We start from the raw sequence: 15,988 nt of genomic DNA, 5'->3' as shown, positions 1-15,988 counted from the left end.
ACGAAATCCTTTCAATCACCGTACTCATCAACGTATGGTGCTCTTCTGAGATAGTCGCTCGCTCTAGCAGATCCTTCAGTACGTCCGACCGCATACCAGATGGTGCTGGACTCTTTTGATTGCTCTCTTGAAGAGCCGAATACTGGGGACTTCGGGTGGCCATAGGATTACCTTCTGGCCTTGCCGGATCAGGAGAAACCCTCTGCAACGACACCTCGAGGTCGCCCGCCTCATGAGGCGGTGTGGCAGGGGGAGGCGTTTCGCTCTCCATCATCTCTGGAAGAAGATCCCCCGAAGACGAGCTCTGCTGAGAAGGGCTAAGATCCGAACTGCAAGATAAATGCTTCGGTTATTTTCCTCAAAAGTAAGGTAGGATATCTTCACTATTAAGTACTTTTTCATTACTTACAGCTCGTTAGAGGGATGATCCCCGCGCGGACAGTGTGCGGCAAGAATACCCTCCGAGGCAGGACCCTCTGGCGGAGATTTCTTCTCCCGTTTGGAAACCTTGGTTTCCGGATCTTCAGAGGTAGTCCTCTTCCTTCCCTGGGGAGGGAGAATGTCAGATTCTTCCCCTTGGTTATCCTCCCTCGTGGAGGCGCTCATTCCCTCGGTTGGAATAGGTAGCGATGGAGGCCCGCTTTCGCCCTCTTTATTTCCCCCTTCATCTTCCTTTGAGGGCACCAGACAAGGTGCTGGCTCGAGCATCTTTTCCAGCACCGGGTTATCCAAGCCTTCAGGAAGGGGGTCCGAACACCAGATCATCTTCGCCTTTGTTATCCAGTCCTCGTCAAAGAGCGATTCTTCAGAGTGATATCATGATAAATAAAAGGATAATGTGTTCGGCCATGGGATTACTTACTTGGGCAGCGGTGCGGTTGCTGCTCAGGCTCACATCCTCGGTAGTGTCCGGACACTCTATTTGGGGTCTGAAGAATGATTTGTACATCTCCTCGTGCGTCAGGCCGAGGAAATTCTGAATAGTGCGTGGTCCTTCCGGGTTGAATTCCCACATGCGGAGGGGCTGGTGTTTGCAAGGCTAGACTCGACGAACCAGCATAACTTGCATTACCATAACCAGACTGAAATCTCCCTCGAAGAGATCTCGGATACGGCTCTGCAGTATTGGCACGTCCTTGGCTGGACCCCAGCTCAGCCCCTGCTGATCCATGACATCAGTTATGGTGGAGGGCCCGAGCGAAAGGTGGGGGCAGCTACCCACTTGGCACTTCGGGGAGCTGTGACGTAAAACCACTCCCGTTGCCACAGTCCGGACACCTCTGGAAAGGAACCCTTTGGCCATGGAGCGTCAGCAATTTTGCTTATTAGAGCACCTCCGCACGCTGCGTACTGCCCCTCAACCATCTTCGACTTCACATCGAAGGTCTTGAGCCACAGGCCGAAGTGAGGGGTAATGCGGAGGAAGGCCTGACACACAACAATAAATGACGAGATGTGAAGAAGGGAATCCGGGGCCAGATCGTGAAAATCCAACCCGTAATAGAACATGAGACCCCTAACAAAGGGATCCAGAGCGAGGCCTAGTCCTCAGAGGAAGTGGTAAACGAACACAACGCTCTCATTGGGTTCGGGAGTAGGGACGACCTGCCCTCGGGCGGGCAGTCTATGCAAAATTTCGGCGGTCAGATATCTGGCCTCCCTCAACTTCTTGATGTCCTCCTCCGTGATGGAGGAGGGCATCCGCCGGCCTTGAAGGCTGGATCCGGACATGATTGAAGGTCCGAGACACCTGACCTGGGCTTTGGGTGTTAGAACTCGAGGCGGGGGAAGGATTCGATTGAGCACGGGAGGGAAAAAAGTAAAAGCCTTGTCCCTTTATAAAGAGGGTGAATATCAAGCATCCTCCTCGTGGACATTTGGGACTTGCCTAAGATCTAGGAGTCCTAGGCACGGTTGGGTTACCCATGTCTGTATTAATGAGAATCCCGTAATAAGGGGAACACAATCTTTGCTTTGACAAGACGTGTCAAGAAACCGCCTCGCGTTATGTGCGGGGCTGGTTAAAGAAAAACAGTTCAAATAATTACCGGGTCATGGCGTGATGTCATGCTGCCAAAACGTGTCAGCAGATTAGATTTGTGGAAATATTATTCTCTCTACAGTGGTATGTGGAACTTATTTTGCAGGGTCGGACACTGTCCTTGTATTCAAACTCTTCTGTGGTGTATTCGGAGGAAGAACCCGCCTTGCAATGCCGAAGACAACACTGCGCGCCGGACTCATCGTCATTGAAGCCTGGTTCAGGGGCTACTGAGGGAGTCCTGGATTAGGGGGTCTCCGGACAGCCGGACTCTATCCTTTGGTCGGACTGTTGGACTATGAAGATATGAGATTGAAGACTTTGTCCCGTGTCCGGATGGGACTCTACTTGGCGTGGAAGGAAAGCTAGGCAATACGGATATGGATATCTCCTCCTTTGTAACCGACCTTGTGTAACCCTAACCTCCTCCGGTGTCTATATAAACCGGAGGGTTTTAGTCCGTAGGACAACATACAATCATACCATAGGCTAGCTTCTAGGGTTTAGCCTCTCCGATCTCGTGGTAGATCAACTCTTGTACTACCCATATTATCAAGAATAATCAAGCAGGACGTAGGGTTTTACCTCCATCAAGAGGGCCCGAACCTGGGTAAAACATCGTGTCCCCTGCCTCCTGTTACCATCTGCCTTAGACGCACAGTTCGGGACCCCTACCCGAGATCCGCCGGTTTTGACACCAACAATCTCCCTAAAAACCTAGAAACAAAAGAACAAAGCAAAGAGAGAGGGATTTGGGGAGAAACCTTGTTCCATGGCAAGAGGAAGTGGTGGGGAGCGATCCCACCAGATGGAATGCGAGGAGAGCGGCCGGAGACGGAGATCCGGTGAGGGTCTCCGATGCCATTCTTGGGCAGGAGAGAGAGAAACGGCATGGGGAAAAGGAGCGAATGGGTATGGGGGAGTTGGAACTCCCCCTGCCCGCTCTTAACCCCCACGCGCTCTCGACTGTGCGGTAGTACCGCGTGTCATCGCGGTAGTACCGCCTGGGCGGAAGTACCGCACCGAGGGCGGTAGTAACGCTCCCCCAGGCGGCAGTAAAAAGTTACTGTCGTGCTGGGTGCGGTAGTACAGTGCGCAGTTCCTGCGGTAGTACCGTGGCATGCCGCGGTAGTACCATGTGCCCAAGAAAATGCAGGTTTCAAAACAGAGAAGACCAAAGGGCCTTTGCAAAGCAACCTTCAAGCGAATGGACGCACCAAAACACAGAAACACGAGACAACACACACAAGCACGACACGAAGAAAGAGAGACAAGAGACAACAAGGACTAAACAAGCAACCAAACCTCTTCAAAAGGAGGGCGGTGGCCGGAACCACCTATGTTTGAGTCAATTGGTATGGCACTGCGAAGAATCATCCTTGGGCCCATGACCAAAACTCGTCTTTGAAGCACAAGTACCATCAACAATGGCTAATGTGAAAGAGTTGATCAATTTATGCATAATGGGGAGAGGAAGAGTTCATTGAGAGAACAACACTCCCCCTATGTCCATGCCTACACCTAAACAAGATAACAAGTTGAGTATGGTGGGGTGTGCAAGGGTTCAAGCAACATTTCTCGAATCAATGATATTTAGCTCATGACTTAACTCGCGAAATCTTGCTTCATCCAAGGGCTTCATGAAGATATCTGCAAGGTTATCAAGAGTGTTGACATAGTTGAGTTCGATCTCCCCTCGCCTAATTATGATCCCGGATGAAGTGACACCGAATCTCAATATGCTTCATCTTGAAGTGTTGCACCGGGTTGAGAGAAATCTTGATGTCACTTTCATTGTCACACCAAAGAGGCACTTTGTCACAAATGACACTGTAATCCTTTAAAGTTTGCCTCATCCATGGAAGTTGTGCACAACAACTACCGGCAGCCACATACTCCGCTTCCGTGGATGAGAGAGACGTGCAACTTTGCTTCTTGGAAGACCAACTCACCAAAGAGCAACCAAGAAATTGGCACCCTCCGGAAATTGACTTCCTATCCACTTCATCTCCCGCCCAATCGGAGTCCGAATAGCCTACAAGATTGAAGTTAGATCCTCTTGGATACCATAAGCCAAAGTTTGGGGTATGAGCCAAATATCGAAAGATTCACTTGACCGCCACATAGTGGCTTTCCTTAGGTGCGGCTTGAAACCGTGCACAAATTCCCACACTCAACATGATATCTAGTCTACATGCACAAAGGTAAAGCAAGGAGCCAATCATGGAGCGATATACCTTTTGATCCACTGCTTTACCATTGGGATCTATGTCAAGTTGGCATTTGACGGGCATTGGAGTGGAAGCCGTCTTGACATCACTTAGCTTGAATCTTTTAAGCATGTCTTGAGTGTATTTGGCTTGGTTTATGAAGGTTCCTTCTCTTTGTTGCTTGACTTCGAACCCGAGAAATAACTTCAACTCTCCCATCATGGACATCTTGAACTTGGAGGTCATGAGTGCGGCAAATTCCTCATTGAAAGCTTTGTTAGGGGAACCAAAGATAATATCATCAACATAAAGTTGGCACACAAACAACTCCCCATTGACCTTCTTAGTAAAAAGAGTGGGGGCGATTTTCCCAATTTCAAAACCACGATCTTGCAACAACTCAGTAAGGTGGTCATACCACGCACGTGGGGCTTGCTTAAGGCCATAGAGTGCCTTATCGAGTTGGTACACATGATCGGGAAAATAGGGATCCTCGAACCCGGGGGGTTGCTTGACATATACCAACTCATTAATAGGACCATTAAGAAAAGCACTCTTCACATCCATTTGTTGTAACTTAAAGTTATGATGAGAAGCATATGCAATTAACATGCGAATGGATTCAAGGTGAGCAATGGGAGAAAAGGTTTCACCATAGTCGATACCCTCGACTTGGGAGTAGCTTTGGGCTACCAAATGAGCCTTATTGCGAATGATAATCCCATGAGCATCTTGCTTGTTCTTGAATATCCATTTGGTTCCAATGACATTATGGTTCCCCATTGGCCTTGGCACCAATCTCCACACCTTGTTGTGCTCGAAGTTGTTGAGTTCGTCATGCATGGCATTAAGCCAATCCGGATCCTCGAGCGCCCCATAGACCTTTTGGGGTTCAACACAATAGACAAACGCGTGATGTTCACAATAGTTTGCTAATTGTCTACGAGTGCTTACCCCCTTTCTTAAGCTTCCAAGCACATTTGTCATGAGATGATCTTTGGTGGATAGCTTGGATGCGATCTTGGCGACACGACGCTCTAATTCCTCCTCTGGAGAGAGTTGAGGAGCAGTTACTTGATCATCTTGAGCGTCGTCTTGAGCTCGTTCTTGATCTTGAGCTTGCTCTTGATCTTGAACTTGCTTGGATGAGAGAACTTGACCTTGGGCTTCACTTGGTGATTCAACACCATCTTGAGGTTGATCTTTCCCTTGGTCTTGTTCATGAGGTTGAGAGCCTTTACTTTGTTCTTCGGAAGCGTGTGGGCCTTGGGTTGGTGATGGCTCCACGTGAGTGGAAATTGTCCTTCTCCTTCGGCCACAAGGGGATCCTCAACGGGTAGGATAAAACCAACACCCATTCTTCTTATGGCTTGGGGAGGAATTTCATCACCTACATCACAAGTGCCACTTTGCCCCACTTGGGAGTCGTTATCCTCATCAAACTCCACGTTACATGTCTCCTCAATAAGTCCCATGGACTTATTGAGGACACAGTAAGCATGGGAGTTTGTAGCATAACCAACAAATATGCCCTCATGAGCTCTAGCCTCAAATTTAGACAAACGAACACCTTTCTTGAGAATGAAACACTTACACCCGAACACCCGGAAGTACTTGAGGTTGGGCTTGTTACCGGTGAGTATCTCATATGGAGTCTTGTTCAAGCCTTTGCGGAGGTAGCGATTGGATATGACACACAGTGTTGATGGCTTCGGCCCAAAAGTTGTATGGAGACTTGAACTCCGCCATCATGGTCCTTGCCGCATCCATCAACGTCCGGTTTTTCCTCTCCGCTACACCATTTTGTTGAGGGTTGTAAGGTGCGTAATATTGATGCTTGATCCCCTCATCACTAAGAAACTCATCCAAGGTGTAGTTCTTGAACTCGGTGTCATTGTCACTTCTTATTGTCAAGATCTTTGCATTGTGTTAACATTGAGCTTCATTTGCAAAGTCAATGACGGTTTGTTGGGTCTCGCTCTTCCTCTTGAAGAAATACTCCCAAGTGTATCTTGAATAGTCATCCACAATCACCAAGCAATACTTTCTACCCCCAAGACTATCAAAGGATGGAGGCCCAAAGAGATCCATGTGAAGGAGCTACAAAGGCCTCTTCGAGTAAATGATAGTCGTGGGAGGGTGAGCATTTTCATTTAGCTTTCCTTCGATACAAGCACTGTAAGCATGATCTTTAGCAAAACTAACATTTATTAGTCCACGGACATGGTCCCCCTTGAGAAGACTTTGCAAAGATCTCATATTGACATGGGCTAAACGGCGATGCGAAAGCCATCCCACGTCAACTTTAGCCATTAGGCATGTCGCGATCTTAGTGGGTCGCTCTGAAAAGTTAATCACATAGAGACCATTCTCGACATGCCCAACAAAGGCTACTTTAAGAGTCTTGCTCCACAAGAGGGCCATGGTATCGGCATCAAAGAAAGTGGCAAAGCCCATGAGTGCAAGTTGACGAACGAAAAGTAAATTGTATGCAAGGGACTCAACAAGCATGACCTTCTCGATCGTGAGACCATGAGAAATGATAACCTTGCAAAGTCCCAATACCTTAGAGGACGAGGCATCACCCCACTTGACATTGGTGGGCATAGATGGAATCTTGTGAACGTCCACCACCAAGTCCTTGCTCCCGGTCATATGATTAGTGACTCCACTATCGAGCAACCATGATCCCCCACTGGAAGCAAACACCTACAAGAAATCAATGCTTGGTTTTAGGTACGCATTTTATAATGGGTCCTTTGATGTTAGTAACTAGGGTCTTAGGAACCCAAATAGACCATTCAATGTACTCATAAGAAGAACCAACAAATTTGGCATAAACATGTCCATCACTAGCACAACATAAGACATAAGAAGGGTTAAAGTCGCCGACTTTGTTGAGAGGGGTAGCATTGCCCTTCTTAGCATCACTACCCTTCACATTGTTCTTCTTCTTCTTCTTAGAAGCACCCTCTCCCTCCTTCACAAAAGTTTGCTTGAGAGGGGGAGGTCGTTTGGCCTTGTCATCCTTCTTCTTGTTCTTGGACTTGGGTGTGAACCCAATTCCTTCCTTGGCCACAACTTCCTTTTGATTGCTCAAAAGGTCATTGAGGTTCTTCTCACCTTGTATGCACGACACAAGGCCTTTCTCAAGTTGCTTCTTCAACTTTGCATTCTCCTCAACAAGATGCACATGCTCACAACATGGGTTAGTAGCATTTGCATTACAATTAAGACCATATGAGGAAAGGTGGATTTCTCCTTGGTTAGCTTTACTTGGAGTTGATCATGAGACTCTTTGAGGCTAGCATGAGCACCCTTCAAGACCTTGTGAGCCTTGTCAAATAAATCGAACTCCTCTTTGAGTCTAGCAAGATCAACCCCAAGCTTGGCCTTCTCGGAGTTTAGCACACGAGATACAACAAGAGCATGATCAAGATCTTTCTTTAATTTAGCGTGGTCATCGTTGTATGACTCCTCAAGAGCCAAACGAAGACCTCGCTCTTCCTTAAGAGCATTGGAAAGATTCGAAATCTCATCGTCATAGTCACAACTATGCCCCTCCATCTTAGAGATGGTATCTTCGTGAGCCTCGATCATGTCATTGGCTTCACCAAGTTGTTCCAAGAGAGCAACGAAGTGCTTCTTGGATTTACCCTTGAGCTTACTCATAAAAGACTCAAATTCATTCTCCTTCACATTGGACCCCTCATGTTCATCAATGCAATCCGTCAAAGAAGGATTATTAATGATGGTAGTTTTGATGTTGGGGGTTACCTTGTTGGTGGCTTTAGCCATGAGGCACTTGGCGGTGAAGTTCTCATTGAGTGAGTCGAAGAGAGACACCCGTGGAGTTGTCGCAATGGCAATGGAGGCCACGGCAACCGACTCACCGTCTTCATCAACATCATCATGCTCATTGTACTCTTCTTGTGCCACCAACCCCTTGGGAGGAGTCTTCTTGGTGAAGTTGCTCTTGTTGGGGAAAGACTTGGCCTTGTCTTTTCGGATGAGCTTGCCACCATTGTCTTCCCTTTTCTCATACGGACATTCCGCAACAAAGTGGCTCACATTCCCACAATTATAGCAAGTCATCACTCACTGCTTGACCTTTCTGCCACTTGAGTTGTTCTTGTTGAAGTTGGGCCTTGTGTTCTTCTTGCTCCAAAATTGCCTTGAAGCAAGAGCCATGTGTTCATGATAAGCATACTTTGTATCTTCGGGATTGCTCTCCTCTTCTTCCACACTAACCTTGGCCTTCAAGGCAAGGTTGGGCTTCTTTGCTCTTTGAGAGCATAACAACGCATTGTCGGCGGTCTTGTCCAAGATGCTCATAGCCACAAACTCATCCAACACTTCACTTGAGGACAAGGTGTGGAAGTCCGGCCTTTGAAGAATGATGGAGGACATGGCCTTGTGGTAAGGCATCCTGGCCTTGAGGAACTTGCGCTTGATCCAATTGTCATATGTATCCTTGCTCCCATGATCTTGGAGTGAGACCGCGAGAGTAGTTAATCTTAGATAAAGCACACGAGGTTCTTCATCTTCTTTCATTGCAAACTCATCGGCTTCATCTTGCACCACTTCATAGTTGGAGCGTTGAATGCTTGCGCTTCCCCGGTAGAGAGACACAACATGGCACCATGCATCCTTGGCCAAGGTGAAGGGTCGGAGATGAGCAAGATCTTCGGGTGGAATTGCATCTTGGATGATGAAGAGAGCATTCTCATTGAATTGATTATCCGCGGCTTCTCTAGAGGTGAAGTTGCTTCGGTCATGCGGATAAAAACCTTCTTCAATGATTCTCCAAAGGTTAGTATTAACATGGTTCAAATGACGCTTAAAGCGATAAACGCAAGAATCAAAGTCCTCGTTTTTCACAATCTTAGGGGGATGACCGGCATGATTCAAATGAGTGGAAGGAATCGGTCCACCATAAGTAAGTGGAGGTTCCACATGGGCAAAGATGTCGTTGCCAATTTTACCACTAGAAGAAGAAGCCTTTTCACTAGTAGCTTCCCCCTTGTAGGAGTTAGCATCTGTCACCTTGTTAGTGGGATCACCCACTTTCAACGGTGCGGTAGATAGTTTAAGCCCTTCTAAGAATTTATTAAACATGCTTTCAACCTCGATCGTCATGGAGGTTTTCAATGTGTCCAAAGCCACATTGAATTCCTCACGAGAGGCCGCAGTTCCCCCATCGGCTGTAGACGAGACCGGATTCACACCGGAGTGCTCCTCCACACCGTCTACGGTGTCAACCGTACTCTTCAGACGGAAAAGTCCTTAATAAAGAGATGAGTCTCTGATACCAATTGAAATGATCGATATAGTTGACTAGAGGGGGGTGAATAGGAAACTAACAATTTTTAGCTTTTCTTTACCAATTTGAACTTTGCATCAAAGTAGGTTGTCTAGATATGCAACTAGATGAGCAACCTATATGATGCAACAAGAACAAGTACACAAGCAAGCAAGGGATATAACACAAATAAGCTTGCTCAAGTAAAGGCACGAGATAACCAAGAGTGGAGCTGGTGAAGACGAGGATGTGTTACCGAAGTTCCTTCCTTTTGAGGGGAAGTACGTCTCCGTTGGAGCGGTGTGGAGGCACAATGCTCCCCAACAAGCCACTAGGGCCACCGTATTCTCCTCACGCCCTCACACAATGCGATATGCCGTGATTCCACTATTGGTGTCCTTGGAGGCGGCGATCGGACCTTTACAAACAAGGTTGGGGCTATCTCGACAACTTAATTGGAGGCTCCCAATGATACCACAAAGCTTCACCACAATGGAATATGGCTCTACGGCGACCTCAACCGTCTAGGGTGCTCAATCACCCAAGAGTAACAAGATCCGCAAGGGATGAGTGGGGGAATCAAATTTCTCTTGGTGGAAGTGTAGATCTATGCCATCTCAACCAATCCCCAGAGAATCAACAAGTTTGATTGGCTAGGGAGAGAGATCGGGCGAAAATGGAGCTTGGAGCAATAATGGAGCTTGGGGATAGAAGAGATAGTCAACTCGGAGAAGAAGACACCCCTTATATAGTGGAAGAACAAATACCGTTATCCACCAACTCAGCCTGCATAGCACGGTACTACCGCGCCGGGGATGCGGTACTACCGCAAGGGCACATGGTACTACCGCAGGGCCCTGCGGTACTACCGCCCTAGCAGTAGAAACCAGGACAACCCAGATGCAATGAAGCAGAGGGCGGTAGAACCGCTGGCGTAGTACTACCGCTCCCCCTTGCGGTACTACCGCAAGGCAGGGATGGTCCAAATTTTGGGAAGGCGACATATAAAAATACATCCGTGGCAACTTCCGCTGAGTTGGGACCTATGCAAAAATCCGACATGGTAGTATTGCAATCCAGGAGCGGTACTACCGCGCGGGGTGCGGATGTAAAAATTACATCCGCTCCTACTGCCGCACAAGCTGCTGAGCCTGGCCAGAGCGCACGGTACTACCGCGCATCTGGCGCGGTACTACCGCGTAGGGCGCAGATGTAAAAAGATTACATCCGCCCCTACTACCGCAAACGCAGCAGCACCTGGCCTGAGGCCACAGTACTACCACTCCAAGGAAGCGGTACTACCGTGGGCACTTGCGGTACTACCGCACCAGAGGCCGGTACTACCGCTCCTAGGAGTAGTACTACCGCATGACCCAGATCAGCAAACATGACATTTTGCATAGACAAGAAAAGACGGAGGATGCTCCAAAGTGCCAAAGGAAAGGCGGTTTATAGGATTAGACGTGTACATGATGATTCCACCCAAACCTTTCCAAAACGGACCCCCTCTTAATAGTACGGCTTCCCTACGACTCAAATCCACCGAAAAGAAACATAGAGAAACGTCGTATCCAATAGTCTTCGAGGGGCACCAAATCGTCTTGTGCCTAGTGATGAAATGTCTGAAATACTCAATGCACACGATTAGTCCGCAAAAGCATTGTTATCAATCACCAAAACAACTAAGGGATAAATATGCCCTTACAGAACTGTTTCGGCGTTTCTTTCATTTCCTTACACGAGCGCATGTGCCTGTTTTATACACCGTCTTTCCTCCTGATTGCTCTTCTCACTTGGTTATTTTCCTTCTCCTTTGTTTATTTCTTTACCCTTTTCATTTCTCCTATGACAAAAAGTCAAAAACAACTCTTCCAATAGATTTTTGTCATATTATTTATTAGAGCAAAACAGTAGAGATAAAAATTTGACAGAACAATGGGTTGCCTCCCATCAAGCGCCATTTTTAGGTTCCTAGCTCAACCTCGTACCTTAGCATTATATCAAGTCTTAGGTAGCCTAAGATTTTCTTTACTTACCGTGCACATTTTCTTAGGTGGGGGAGCGTACTTCTCTTGCGTTCCTGGCTATTTTGGGAAGTACTTCACTATTTCTTCTTTGCAAATTCTGAAGGTTACTTTTCCTTTAGAGCAATCCAACACGACATTTGCGGTATTAAAAAATGGCCTATCAACAATAATTGATAATTTATCATCGAGAGGCATGTCAAGAATAACAAAATCAGTAGGTATGCCATGCCCGTCCAATCTTAGCAGAACATTCTCAGCTACTCCCACTGGTTTCTTTCTGGATTTATCCACCATCTGCAAGGTTATACTTATGGGCATACATTTAGCGAGATTCAACTTATGATAAAGGGTTAGTGGCATCACGCTGACACCTGCCCCTACATCACAAAGAGCATTATTTATATCAAGATTACCGATTGAGCAAGATATTGTGGGTATACCTTGGTCTCCCAATTTTTTTAGTATTTTGTTCTCAAAAGGATACTCCATTATTGTAGCCACCCTTTCTTTCATATTCATACTCCTCTTATTGTTACCAACAACATTCATGAATTTAGCAAAGGTGGGAATCTTTAACATATCAGTCACATGCATTTACATTCTAAGATCAACTATTGCTTGTAAGGAGGAATAAAGTGCATTATTTGAAGGTGGCCTAATAGCCTTAGGACAAGGAAGAGTTTTCTTCATCTTACCTTTTTCCTTCTCTTTCCTTCTTGTTGCCTACTTACTTTTTTGTTTGGCGGGATCAGGTGGTCGGATGTTTCTTTCCACCCTTGGTTCTTCAACTCTTCCCATTTTCGGAGTTTCTTCTTCGTTATTGTCACCACCAACTGTTTTAGCATCAGGGTTAACCTCTTTTTCGATTTTTGCTTCATATCCTTGAGAATCTTGGTGGACCTGTTCTTCCTCACCAAAGAGAATTGAGCTCCCTATTTTCCTGGGTTTGGCTTTGACTTTCTCTTCTTTGTTCTTTGTTCCTTCTCATACCACTCTGGCCTTTAGGGTCCCGCGTTCTTTTGCCACTACGAGCCGAGATTTCATTAGTAGCAACATGCTTTCTTTTTATCTAATTGAGGAAGAATTAAAGATTGTGTTTCGGATATTTGAGAGCATTGAATTTATATCATGCGAGAGTTTTTATTGAGGTTCTTTACCGCTTGACTTAGCCCTTCCACCTATTGAGATAGGTAGGTTATTACATTTTCGTTATGATAAATACACCTTCGAAAGTCACTCTTGAAGTTGTTTTGGTGGAATTTAAATTTGTTCATCGTCTCCTGAAGTTCATCCTCCTAGTGATCAATTCTTCCATGTCTTCAATATGGTATACTTTTCCCTTTGGCTTGGCTGGCTCCTCGATATTCCATTATCCCTGTGCAACTGCAATTTTCTCAATATGTTCCTTCCCTTCTTCTAGGGTCAATGACATAAATTGTCCTCCACCACTTAAATTGTAACATCCCAAAATTCTAAATTTTGGAATGTTATATTAAATAAGTAATTATGATTGTTTCTTTGATTGTTGTGTGAAATTGAGTGCAAATTAAAACCTTTGAAAGTTGAATGAGAGAGAATAAAAGGACTTTCCCAAACTTTCATTTTTTGCATTTGGGTTCCATGAATTAAAATTCAATCAAATACAAACCCCTAGACTGAAGATGACATGACTTCTTCCATCAAACAAATAAAAAGGGTTTGGAAAAGATTTGAATTCCATTTGAAAATATTTCAAATTCGAAGGCGTTATGCAACTCAAGGATTTTCTTGAGAGAAGATAAAATGACTTCTTCATATTATGAGAAAGAGAGTTGGAAGTTCAAAGAATGAATTTGAAGGCCCTTTTGTTTTTTAGGAAGTTCCTTTTCACTTTAGTTGAAATAGAGTTTTGAAATTTCAAATTCTTTGAAAACCTATTCAAAAGAGAGAAGGAATATGGGCCTTCAAAATTTTTAGAGACATTTGAAATATATTTGATCAAGGCAAAACATAAAAGATTTGAATATGGTTTTAAATTCAAATTCAAACCCAATTATGGTTTCTATTCAAATTATTTTTCTCCTAAAAATAAAAATATGAAATGAGGCTAAAATGATTCCCTCCTGGTAAAAATGAGGACAAATAAATTTCAAATCATTTTGGTATTTTAAAAATGATTTTTATTGGTTTTTATTGCAACAGTAGCATTGTTTGACTTTTATGATTTTTTGTGAACTTTATTTGATTTGGAAAATAGTTCATCTTTTTCCTTGTCTTTTTCTGAAAATTTTGATATATAATATGTCTATGTAAAAGTTTTATTTATTTTATTTTTGTTTCCCTTTCTGCTTTTATTAAAAAATAAAAAATGCCCAAGGCCTTTGGCCCACTAGCAGGCCGGCCCACTCAACGCACACCCTCACCCATTTTTTCCGATCGGGTGGCTGTCCCTTTTTTTCAGTCACTGCCAGGCGAGACCCACCAATCGCCGGATCTTTTCTTTCCCTCTTTCTTCTGCCAGACCTTAACGGTCCCGATGAAGGTCCCCTCCAGCTAGATCAGCTTTTGGAGCTTGCTGACCATGGCGTCGCCGCACTCTGCTAATTCGGCACCTCTGCTCTTCGGTTTGACACAGAAGGTTTTCAGCCATAGGCCGAAGTGCGGCTCCACACGGAGGAAGGCCCCACACACTATAGTGAAAGTGGTGAGGTGGAGAATGGAATTTGGGGCTAGATTGTGGAAATCCGGCCCGTAGAAGAACAGAATCCCCCACACAAAGGGGTGCAGGGGGACCCCAGACCTCGGATTAGGTGGGGGACAAAGATGACTCACTCCCCTGGGTTGGGAGTGGGGACGCACTGGCCGGGATCTAGGGCCCGGCAGGCGCATTGACGAGGATGTAACCCGCGGTGTGAAGCTCGATGATGGTGGCGTCGGTGACCTTAGAGGTCACCACCTTCCCTTCACATCCGTGTCGGCCATTGATGCGAGTGTAGAAGCTTGGGCAAAGCTTTGACTCGAGATTGGAAATGAGGAGATTTGGAGGGTTTGGGCGCTGGAGCAGGAGGAGAACGTGGAGTTCGATTTACCCCCTCTTTGCTCTTTATAAGCCAGTAAAAGGCCAAGCGTACCTCTTTAGTGCCGTAAAAATTGCCACATTTCAGCTTACCATGCCGTTATGGCCGCATGGGAAGAAGCGATTGATTGATGATATCCCCCAAAATGCGGGCACGATCTTTGTTTTGATGCGGCGTGCCAGTAAGAGGTTTGCCTCGAACCACGATTCGAATAAGTAATGGCTGACGAATGTCGTGTCAGGATTGGTGACGCTTCAGTATAAGGCTGCCAATAACTGACCCTCGAGCTCCCCTACGCTGCTAGTCTTCGGGGCTAAGTAAGCTTGTGATTGGAAGAAACAACATTACGCCTTGAGCTGCATATAGCTGGACTCACTTGGGCCTCTACCAAAGGAAGATAGCCATCCGTTAGAATGACTCGTGAAGTATCACACCCGTTCGATGATGTGGAACTTGCCTGCTAAGCCAAAGACCGCCCAACTGAAGATATTATCCGAGGAAGATTGTCTACCCCGGCTTCGAAGACAAGTTCGGGGGGCTACTGACGGTGTCTAGGGCTAGGGGGTCCTAGCCCAACCGGACTAATGCATGGGCCGGACTACCACCCCATTAAGGAAGCAAGACTCCAGAGATCCTCGAAGTGTGGAGGCCGAACACTTGGCGTGTACTTCAAGTATATTTAGATTTGGCATGTGAATCCTTAGATGGCAATCGACCATGTGTAACCCTAGATACCCCTGGTGCCTTTATAAACCAGGAGGTTTAGCCCGTAGAGGGAGACCATCCATACGCTCATTCATCATACCACTAGGGTTTAGACCATAACTTACGATCTCGAGGTAGATCAAATCTCTACTTCGATACCTTCATAATACAAAACAAGAGCAGGACGTAGGGGTTTACCTCCATAGAGAGGGCCCGAACCTGGGTAAATCCCCTGTGTGTTCTTCTCATGTTACCCATCGATCCGATCTAACAGCTTGGGCCCCCCTACCCGCGATCTACCGGTTTTGACATCGACAGGTGGCTTCGGCATGGGTGTGGTGGTGGTGGTGGCGGCTTCGGCAGTGGTGGTGGTGGTGGCTTCGACATGGGTGGTGGTGATGGTGGATTCGGCATGGGTGGTGGTGCTTCGGCAAATCATGTGAATGGTGGTGATGGTGGTGCTGGTGGTGGTGCTCACTCTCCGGTCCAAGTTTGTAAGAATGGTGGTGCTCATTCTCCGGTTCAAGTTCGTGAAGATGATGGTGCGAACTCTCCGATCAATGTGGATGATGGCGATGGAGGTGGTAAGGGCGGTGTTGGTGGTGACGTTCTTCGCAGCAATGAGGATGTTGCTTGATTGCTCTATG

This window comes from Triticum dicoccoides, chromosome 4A (assembly GCF_002162155.2).
Source record: "Triticum dicoccoides isolate Atlit2015 ecotype Zavitan chromosome 4A, WEW_v2.0, whole genome shotgun sequence".
In the NCBI taxonomy this organism is placed as follows: Eukaryota; Viridiplantae; Streptophyta; class Magnoliopsida; order Poales; family Poaceae; genus Triticum; species Triticum dicoccoides.
This window is presented reverse-complemented; position numbering follows the sequence as displayed.